The sequence below is a fragment of the Vicia villosa genome, linkage group LG4 (assembly GCF_029867415.1).
Source record: "Vicia villosa cultivar HV-30 ecotype Madison, WI linkage group LG4, Vvil1.0, whole genome shotgun sequence".
Lineage (NCBI taxonomy): Eukaryota > Viridiplantae > Streptophyta > Magnoliopsida > Fabales > Fabaceae > Vicia > Vicia villosa.
In genome coordinates this window covers 175,071,485-175,080,614 of record NC_081183.1, presented here as the reverse complement: position 1 = coordinate 175,080,614, position 9,130 = coordinate 175,071,485, and the positions used below count along the sequence as shown (strand labels likewise).

Sequence of the window (9,130 nt, the reverse complement as noted above, 5' to 3'; positions counted from 1 at the left end):
ATGGGACTTGAGAGGAACCGTATTCATTGCTTTCAAGATCTGACTCATGCTTTCATGAAGCAATATAAGTATAATCTGGACATGGCACCTGACCTCCGACAACTGCAGAGCATGTCTCAAAAAGAGAAAGAATCCATCGAGTACGCTCATCGTTGGAGAGAGCTAGCTTCTCAAGTGGGCCATCCTTAACTGAGAAGAAATTTACTGGCATGTTTCTGGACACTCTTTCACCTTTTTTTTGGGGAAACTATAATAGGCATTGTATCTTCAAACTTCACATACTTGGTGACCATTGGCTATACCTATAGCAGCGCTAGAATAGACAACGCTTAAAAGTGCTTCCTAAGGTCAAAAAAACGCTACCTAAGGTCTTATTTGACATAGTGTCATGCTTATTACTTCTAGTCAGGACCTTCGTAAAACAATCATGTCACTCTTGGCCTCGGAGTTTGTGATGAAGGATATGGGGCTCTTGAATTACTTTTTTGGTATTGCAGTATCTTGTCATCCTTACGGCATCTTTCCTAGTCAAGGCACTTATGCCTCCGAGATAATTAACGTTCTGGCATGGCGTACTGCAAACCGTCAGCCGCTTCTGTTGACACCAAGCATAAATTCAGCACTTCTTCCAGCACTTCTTGTAGGGGCTTTATAGTATCTCACTTTTACTCGATCTGACATATTATATGTTGTTCAACAATTTTGTCTTCACATGCATGCACCTCGCACAAAGCACATGGTTGCTTTCAAGCGCATTTTGCGATATGTTCAGGGCACGGCATTTTTGGGTTACACTTATCACCATCCCCCATTTCAAAGCTTATCTCATACACTGACGCTAATTGGGGTGGATGCCCTGACACGAGACGGTTCTACATCTGACTACTATGTTTTTCTTGGTGACAACCTCATCTCTTGGTCTTCCAAAAGACAATATACTCTCTCATGTTCCAAGGCTGAGGCTAAATATAGGGGTGTTGCCAATGTTGTCTCTGAATCGTGTTGGAGTCACAATCTTCTCATGGAGGTTCACTTTCCTCTTCCTCATGTCACTTTGTTGTATTGTGACAATGTTAGTGTCATCTATCTATCTATCTAGTAACCTTGTGCATAATCAATGTACCAAGCATATTGAGATGGATATTCATTTTATTCGAAAAAAATGTAGCTTGTGGACAGGCGCGCGTTCTTCATGTTCCCTCTCTACACCAGATTACAGACATCTTCACTAAAGGGCTTCCTCACATTCTCTTTGATAATTTTTAGATCAGTCTAAACATTTATGAACCTTCCGCTTCGACTGGGTGATGTGTTAAAATAAAATATTTAAATAGTTTATTGAACGTTATAAATTGATGTATTTATATTCCTTCCACTTAAATGAGAAAAACTTACTTTCAGTTATCTTACATTTACAACAATAATAATTTTTGTTACATAAAATTTTATAAACAACTAGTAACAAACCCGTGCATACGCACGGGTTCTGGTTTGTTACGCGAATTTTTTTACATAATATTTTTATTTTAAATAGAAAGTTAAAAAAGAAAAAATATTTAGATCAATAATATATTTTTTTTATATAAAAATATTTAGATCAATAATAATTTTTTTTCTGGATACCATTTTTGGATCACAAATATTTAAATCATAAATATCATTTTTCGTATATAAAAATATTTATACCAATTTTCCCTGTGTATAAATATTTTTTTTCTTATGTATCGTTTATAAAAATATATGGACCAATGGTAAATTTTCGTATATAAAAATATTTAGATCAATAATAAATTTTTTCCCGTTTACCATTTTTGAGTCACAAATATTAGAATCGCAAATATCATTTTTCGTATATAAAAATATTTTGATCAATAATAGATTTTTTTCCCGTATACAAATATTATTTTTGTTTAGGTATCATTTACAAAAATAATTTGAATCAATAGTAAATTTTTGTATATAAAAATATTTAGATCAATAATATATTTTTTTTCCATATAGCAATTTTAAATAAAATATTTGGATCATAAATACCAATTTTCATAGATAAAAATATTTATTTTTGTTTAGGTATTATTTACAATGAATCAATAGTAAATTTTTGTATTTAAAAATATTTAGATCAATAATATATTTTTTTCCATATAGCAATTTTAAATAAAACATTTGGATCATAAATACCAATTTTCATAGATAAAAATATTTAGATCAATAATATATTTTTTCCCTTATACAAATATCATTTTGTGTATGTATCGTTTACAAAAATATCTAAATCAATGATAAATTTTCGTATGTAAAAATATTTAAATCAAATTAAAATATAATGACATGACCCTTGATTATTGGAAATCAAATTAAAATTTTCGCCAAAGTCAAATTTGATATCAATTTTATTGATATGTTTGGGATTAGACCCTTAATTAAAACATAATGACACTCCACTGACATCTAAATAATTATCACATACTTAATACTCTTAAAATAATAATGAAAAAATATTTATTAATTATTTAACGATTTTTTATTTATTATATATAAAAAATAATTATAAATATGCAGTAAATGTGTTTAATAACTTTTGTAACTCTACATTATTATAAGTATTTTTAATTTACTTTACATATTTTTGTTCATTCACACAAATTTTAAGTAATTATATAATTTATCTTAAATCTTTTTCAATTAATTTTAATTACAATTAAAAAAATTCTATCAAAATTCCACTTCATATTATTTTTACTTACTGAGTTTTAAAATTAAAAAAATTTAATAAATTCAAGTTTAATGGACACTTCAATTAATTACTCTTAATTTATAGTTTTTCCCCTCTCGTCATTGCTCCCTTCAAGAATCAAGAGAAAATGGTCATGAAAGTACAATACATGCTTTATTAACTCATAATTTATAGGTTATATAGATAAAATACTAAAGTATATTAATTGATTGAAATGAGGGTGGAAAAAGTCTATTATTGTTGACAGAACCATATATCATGCATAGCAAAAGAATAATAATGAATGACATGAGGATGAAGCTATTCTGTCAATCCTTATGAAAATAAATGTTAAATTGTAACACTAAACGATGCAATAATACTAAACCGATAGTTTCAAAGTTAAAGGAGAATAGTAATGAAAGTGATATAAGTTACCTTAGTGTGCTATCAGTGGACAATCAGTTGCTTTTAACATGTTATATAAATAAATAACGTGGAGAATGTTATAATTTTCCAACGTTCACTGATATGAACTTTTTAATAATTCTAAGAACTTTTAATCAAATAGATCCCATTATTATTTACTGAGGAGAAGCATTTTTCTTCTCTCTAGCTTTACCGTAGACAAACAATAACTTTACCGCAAGCATATAAATGTTTTTTCAATATTGAGTAAAGTTGTACAAATCGAATCTACAGAACTACGCGAGTTTACCAAGACTCTCAAGCTTGACAACTTAGATAAGAAGCATCGTTTATAGTGATCAACTTATGAAATGTGTAAAATATATTAAATAGAAACCAAATTGATACAAAGAAAAATGGTGCTACCTAGGCCTTTTGATTGGAGATACATGACACCATAACAGACACACAATCAACAACTAATGTAAAAAATTGGTGTTTGATATCATCTTCTAAAGCATATTTTAGAGTTTTTCTGTCAATAATCAGAGCATGTGCAACATGTGGGTCTTCTCCAGCTTCATCAATTGTGAGGCATTAGTGATTTGAGTCAACATGTTGCCTTTGATTACGTGAGAGGTATGCCTAACATTAGATGAAATCCATGTCTAAATAGTAAACATGTCTACTTAATCTTAGTGAAATGAATACCTCTTTCCCCAACATTGATTAGTGAATTTGAATTTGTAGTAGAGATACAAATTTGCTTCATACCATATTGAAGCAAACTACATGAATATCTGCACCATAAAAAAACAATTATCAAACTCATTTAAATTTAGTAAATTCAAGGTTAAATTTGAAAATGCATATAGCATTATGAAGTTAAATAATTTACAGTAGACATACTTGTTTCCATTCATAGATAATTAATCAAATATGATACTACACAACCAGCAAATAATGAAAGTCAAAGTTTAGATAGGAAAGTTAAAAGTCTCTCTATAACAACTTTTATGTTATTGCAAGGTCTTCAATAAAAATAAATACTCCATTTGCAAATAAATTATTGCTCCTCGTACCAGCCCTTGTAAACTTCGCGAATTAAACTCCAACTGCAATCCAATTTGAAAAACCTGCAAATCAGCCACCTTTAAGTACCCTTCCAAAATTACTGCATACACAAAATAAGAATTTGATCCCTGTGTTATATTTGAAAGAATAGAAAATCAAAGAATAGAGATTCTAACATTTACGCAACAATACCTTCTCAACTTCTATAGTACTCAATTTGAAAGTAACAGATGTTACATGCTACACAGTTTAACTTGCTGAGTTTAATGTTTGAGACAAGCAAAATATTACTTGTACAAGAGCATGATTAACAATAAATTTGACAGCATCAAGACCTATAGAGGAAACAATTTCTTGCACATAAATACGAACAAAATCAAGTTCCCTGATAAATTACAGGCAACATACCAAGAGTGTCATATAAAAACAGTGATATATATGAATAAGCATAGCAACCATGATCAACAATGAGCCACTTAGGCATGTTAATAAACTACAACCCACAAAATTTGTATCATGAATAAGAATTCTCAAGCAAATTTACAATTCATCATTAGGGTTTGTGTAAGGAATCAGAAAATAGGGATTTAATTCGATCATGTTTGCAAGGTCAACAATAATCATAGGCCCAAATATCTCTACTATAAATCACAAAAGCAAGTTTGGTTCACAATAGAGATAAAATAAAATTACTGCTGACTTAGTAAAATAACATCATAGTCAAATACCACAGTTCACACCAGATCAGTTGAAAAGTCCAAAACAGATTTCTATCAGGCCTGCTAAGAATAAACCCTAAACTCTGTCAGTATATAACAATTAATACACAGTTCCCAAGGCAGAGATCACTGTTCAGAAACCACAGCCGCAGACAAAGAACAAAAAAACCATAAAAAACTTTTGTTGTTCATCTTCCAAAACCTTTCAGGAAATTGTTAGAAAAAGAAGAAGAGACCAATGTTCACCCGAAATCGGACATAAAAAAATAAACAATGAAACCCTAAGATTTTCATTCATCATTTTCCAGAAACCCTTCGGAAATTGTTGCAAAAAGAAGAACTGTTCACACAAACACACAGCCATAGCCACAGAGATCATAATCAAACCCTAAATCTTATCGTCATTTTCCAAATACATAAAACCCTTCAGAAATTTTTGTAGAAGAAGAACAAAAGACAACAGATCCGTAGATCCAAAAACACAAAGAACAAAAATCAGAAAAATCTCACCAAAGTTTAGGAACCATAACATCATCTTCATATCCTTCAACACATCAGTAAATCGAGCAACATCATCACCACCAAATCGCACAACATTCATCATCGCCTTCATCGATCTTCATCACCACCATATTCCTAGTTGAAAGTAGCAAAAGGAAGAAACTTGTAGATGTGAAGAAGAGATGAAGCGTTTTGGAGAGGGGAAGGTGTTTGAAGAGAGAAAGTTGATGTATAAACGGTGAAGACAGAGAAATGGAAGGGGAAGACCAAGAGGAAGTGATAGAATCAGATGTTAGAGGAGGTGGACAGTCTGCTATGTTATCACTTTTTGATATTTGACGGACAAAAGGGTTGCAATATTGATAATCTGGTGGACAAAAGGTTGCTTTTGCAGACTTCCCAACAAAAGGAAGGGCGGTTTATCTTAGTTAGCATAAATGTCTTTTTTTTCAAATCTACAATATAAGAAAGTTTACTGATCTGGAAAATACTATACTGCCCTTTTGTTACCAAATTGTGCCACGTGGATGCCTTAATAATCTTTCTTTTCTTTTGTTTCTATTACCAACCCTAGGGTTGCTTCTATTTTGAAAAAATCGCGTTCTCTCTTCCTCTACCTCTCTCTTCCTCTTCCTCTTTCTTTTGTCTCTCTTTCTCTGATATTTTCTCTTCTGATTTCTGTGCAGATGAATATGATGTTGATGGTGACGATGAACACGTTGCTGATGATGATGGTTTGTTTGCTCAACCTATGGAATTTGTGGTCGGAGTTGAATCGCATACGACGAAGAAGACGCCGATTCTCCTCAGATTTTAGAGGTTTGATTTTTTACTTTATTGTTTTACATTCATTTCAAAATCTTCATATCCTTCAATTTTACCCTTTTCAGATCTGTAACCGTTCTATCGCAGCAATCCAGAGCGATTCGTTGAACCGAACCTTTTCAGATCCCCTTTTCATATCGTCACTACTATCCATACCATTGGTAAGTTTTTGTTACTATGCTTTTATTAAATGTGTCTGATTGTATGGTTACCGTGATGTGTGTTAGATATGCGGTGTTCGGTTTCACGGTGGTCGATCTGCGGTGGCAATAACGTGTTTCCGTCAGTGACTGCGGTGGTGGTAAGATTCGGAATGAATTCTGTCTGAATTTTTAGTTTAGGTTTTGTTATTAACTTACCCTCCCTTAAACCCTAATTTTAGGTTGATTTAATAATGTTTTGTATAAGTAAACGATATTTGTTCTGCAAAATTTGTAATGAGTTGTTTTGTTTCAGGGATTTATGGTGCCATGGCTGTTGCGGGGAGTTTTATATGTTCGATTACCAGAATTGACTCTGTTGGAGGTTTTCATCTTTTAATAGATGTTGTTCTTTAAGAACTTGGATATGTCGTTCCTCCAATTATGTACAGGTTTGTTTCGATTTCAAATCGAGTTTTGGTTTATATAACACCGGTTTGTCATTGTAAATTTATTTAAAAGTCTGATCACTAATAGCTGATTGATAGACAGTGATTGAAGGATTTTCTATTGAGGAATGTTTGCTGATAAAATTTTACATTGCAGGTTCAATCTTTTTTGCTGCTTTTGGGAGGACGCGATACGCCGGCAGGCATGGCTACTGATGAATTTCCATTTGATCAAACTTATAGGGTAAAACACATAATGACTTTTCAATTTTTCTTCTTTCTTCTTCACACTAATTAGTCTATGATGAATCTGGCTTCAACTTGCTCTAAACTCTATCACTATTGCAATAATCATATATGCCAGCTTTCTTTACGGATTACGTAATGTGATTGTTAATTAGATTTGTAGATCCTAAAATTGTGATAGGAAATTATTTGGTTAGCTATAAGGAGTTATATTTGATGAATCCATGTGGATTTTTTTTATTTAATTTGAATGTGGTATTGTCAATGTAGCTCAAGTTCCTGGAACTACTCAGGATCATTTGCAAGTATTTAATATTGAAACGAAAACGAAGATGAAATCATATCAAATCACTCAAAAGGTGCGGAATTGTTAATGATTTGGATTCGAATTTGTGTGTTGTGCCATTGATTCTTTAGGTTGTGTTTTGGAAGTGGATAACCGCAGCGATGTTAGGCATAGTCACTCAGACATCGGTGTATCATTGGTCGATTGAAGGTGAAAACATATTATTTTATTGCTTTTTTGTGTTTGTAATTTACCTGGTTCTGAATATGCCTATAAGTTTGTGTTGTTACTGGAACTTTTTGAACTGTTATTTGTTATTATTTTTACCATTCTTATTTACAAGTGATGGTGAGCCAATGAAGGTGTTTGATCGAACATGTAATTTGGCAAATAACCAGATCATAAGTCTATGTGTGTGAGTATATGATGACTATTGATGGCTCTGATTCAAATGGTATGCACTCATTCATTAACATTTTGTAACACTGGATTACTAAAGGCAGATATAAAATCAAAGAGTCGGTTAACTAGATTAAAATCACCACAAAAACTATTGAAAATGTAATATTCTTCGACTCTTCGTCAGATTTGAAGAACAGATTAGGAGGCTATGATATTCATAATGAAGTGAAAGGAAGTATATTTGGAAAAATATTGGGTAGTTCCGAGTTAGATAAAACGAAAGACTCATACGAAGTAGTACATATTGTATTTGAAACATGGGAACAACGTAGTTCTGATGATATACGATTCTGTTTACTATTGTTAATCAATGCTTATATCAGGCCAGTTCCAGTATTGAAGAACTTAAGAGCAAAGGGTTTTTCAACTTTGAATTGTATGTTAAAGAACTGCGGCCGTCAAGTACTTAACTGCTTGCTGGATCCTAATCGTAGAAAAGCTTTTCAATGCTTGAATAAGTGTAGTCCTGTTGTTCAAGCAACAATTCATGATTTGCATCTTCTGAAAGTTTTGTTTTTGTTTTTGTATATGTAGTTGAAACTGGCTCAGCTACAGCAGCAGCATCAACAGTGGAGCATCAGTGCACAACAGCAGCAACTTCAACAACATACTCTTTCAAATCTGCAGTCTCAGACTTCAAATCATAGCATGCACCAGCAAGATAAAGTAGGGGAGGCGGTGGTAGTGTACCCATGGACGGTAGCATGTTAAACTCATATAGAGGAAATGATTACGTCCGTCCTTTTTACGGATGTCTATATCTCATACGTGTTTGAGCTTTTACATCCAGTTGCATGATTATGCATGTGTTTCTTTTGTGGTTGGTCTCCTCATCAATTTTCTGTTAGTATGTTTTTATAAATTTAGACGTTGCAGCAGACTTATTTTATAGATGTTCCTGAAACCTGATTATTGTATGGACGTTGCATATTGATGTCAGGTAGTTAATCTATACATGAGAAAGAATGTCAAGTATGATACTACACGGTGAAGCAAAGAAGGAAATAAGAAAGAGATGACTTAGATTCAATAGAATGTCTAGCTGTTCAAGCCATGGCTCCAATGAACTTGGGTTTGTCTCATAGCTTATCCCGATACAAGTTGAAGTTTAGTGCTGACAAAGTGTATATTGTTTTTGTTCTAAATATATTAGTGTATTGTTAAAAGTTTTAGTTTTATGTTGCTGCTGCTTTGGTTTTTGTAATTAACTGACATTATTATTTTAGATGGTAGTGGTTGTAGATTACGCCGATAGAGAAAATGAAGGGGACCTAATAATGGAAACACAATTGGCAACACCTGAG

At 32.3% G+C, this 9,130-nt stretch overlaps 1 long non-coding RNA gene across 1 annotated transcript; it reads left to right on the top strand.

Moving 5' to 3' along the window:
- The first annotated feature begins 8,488 nt into the window (after positions 1–8,488).
- LOC131600365 (uncharacterized) lies at positions 8,489–9,130 on the top strand. The gene is made up of 3 exons (XR_009283121.1): positions 8,489–8,646; positions 8,767–8,898; positions 9,053–9,130. It is a non-coding gene; the product is annotated as an uncharacterized LOC131600365 (long non-coding RNA).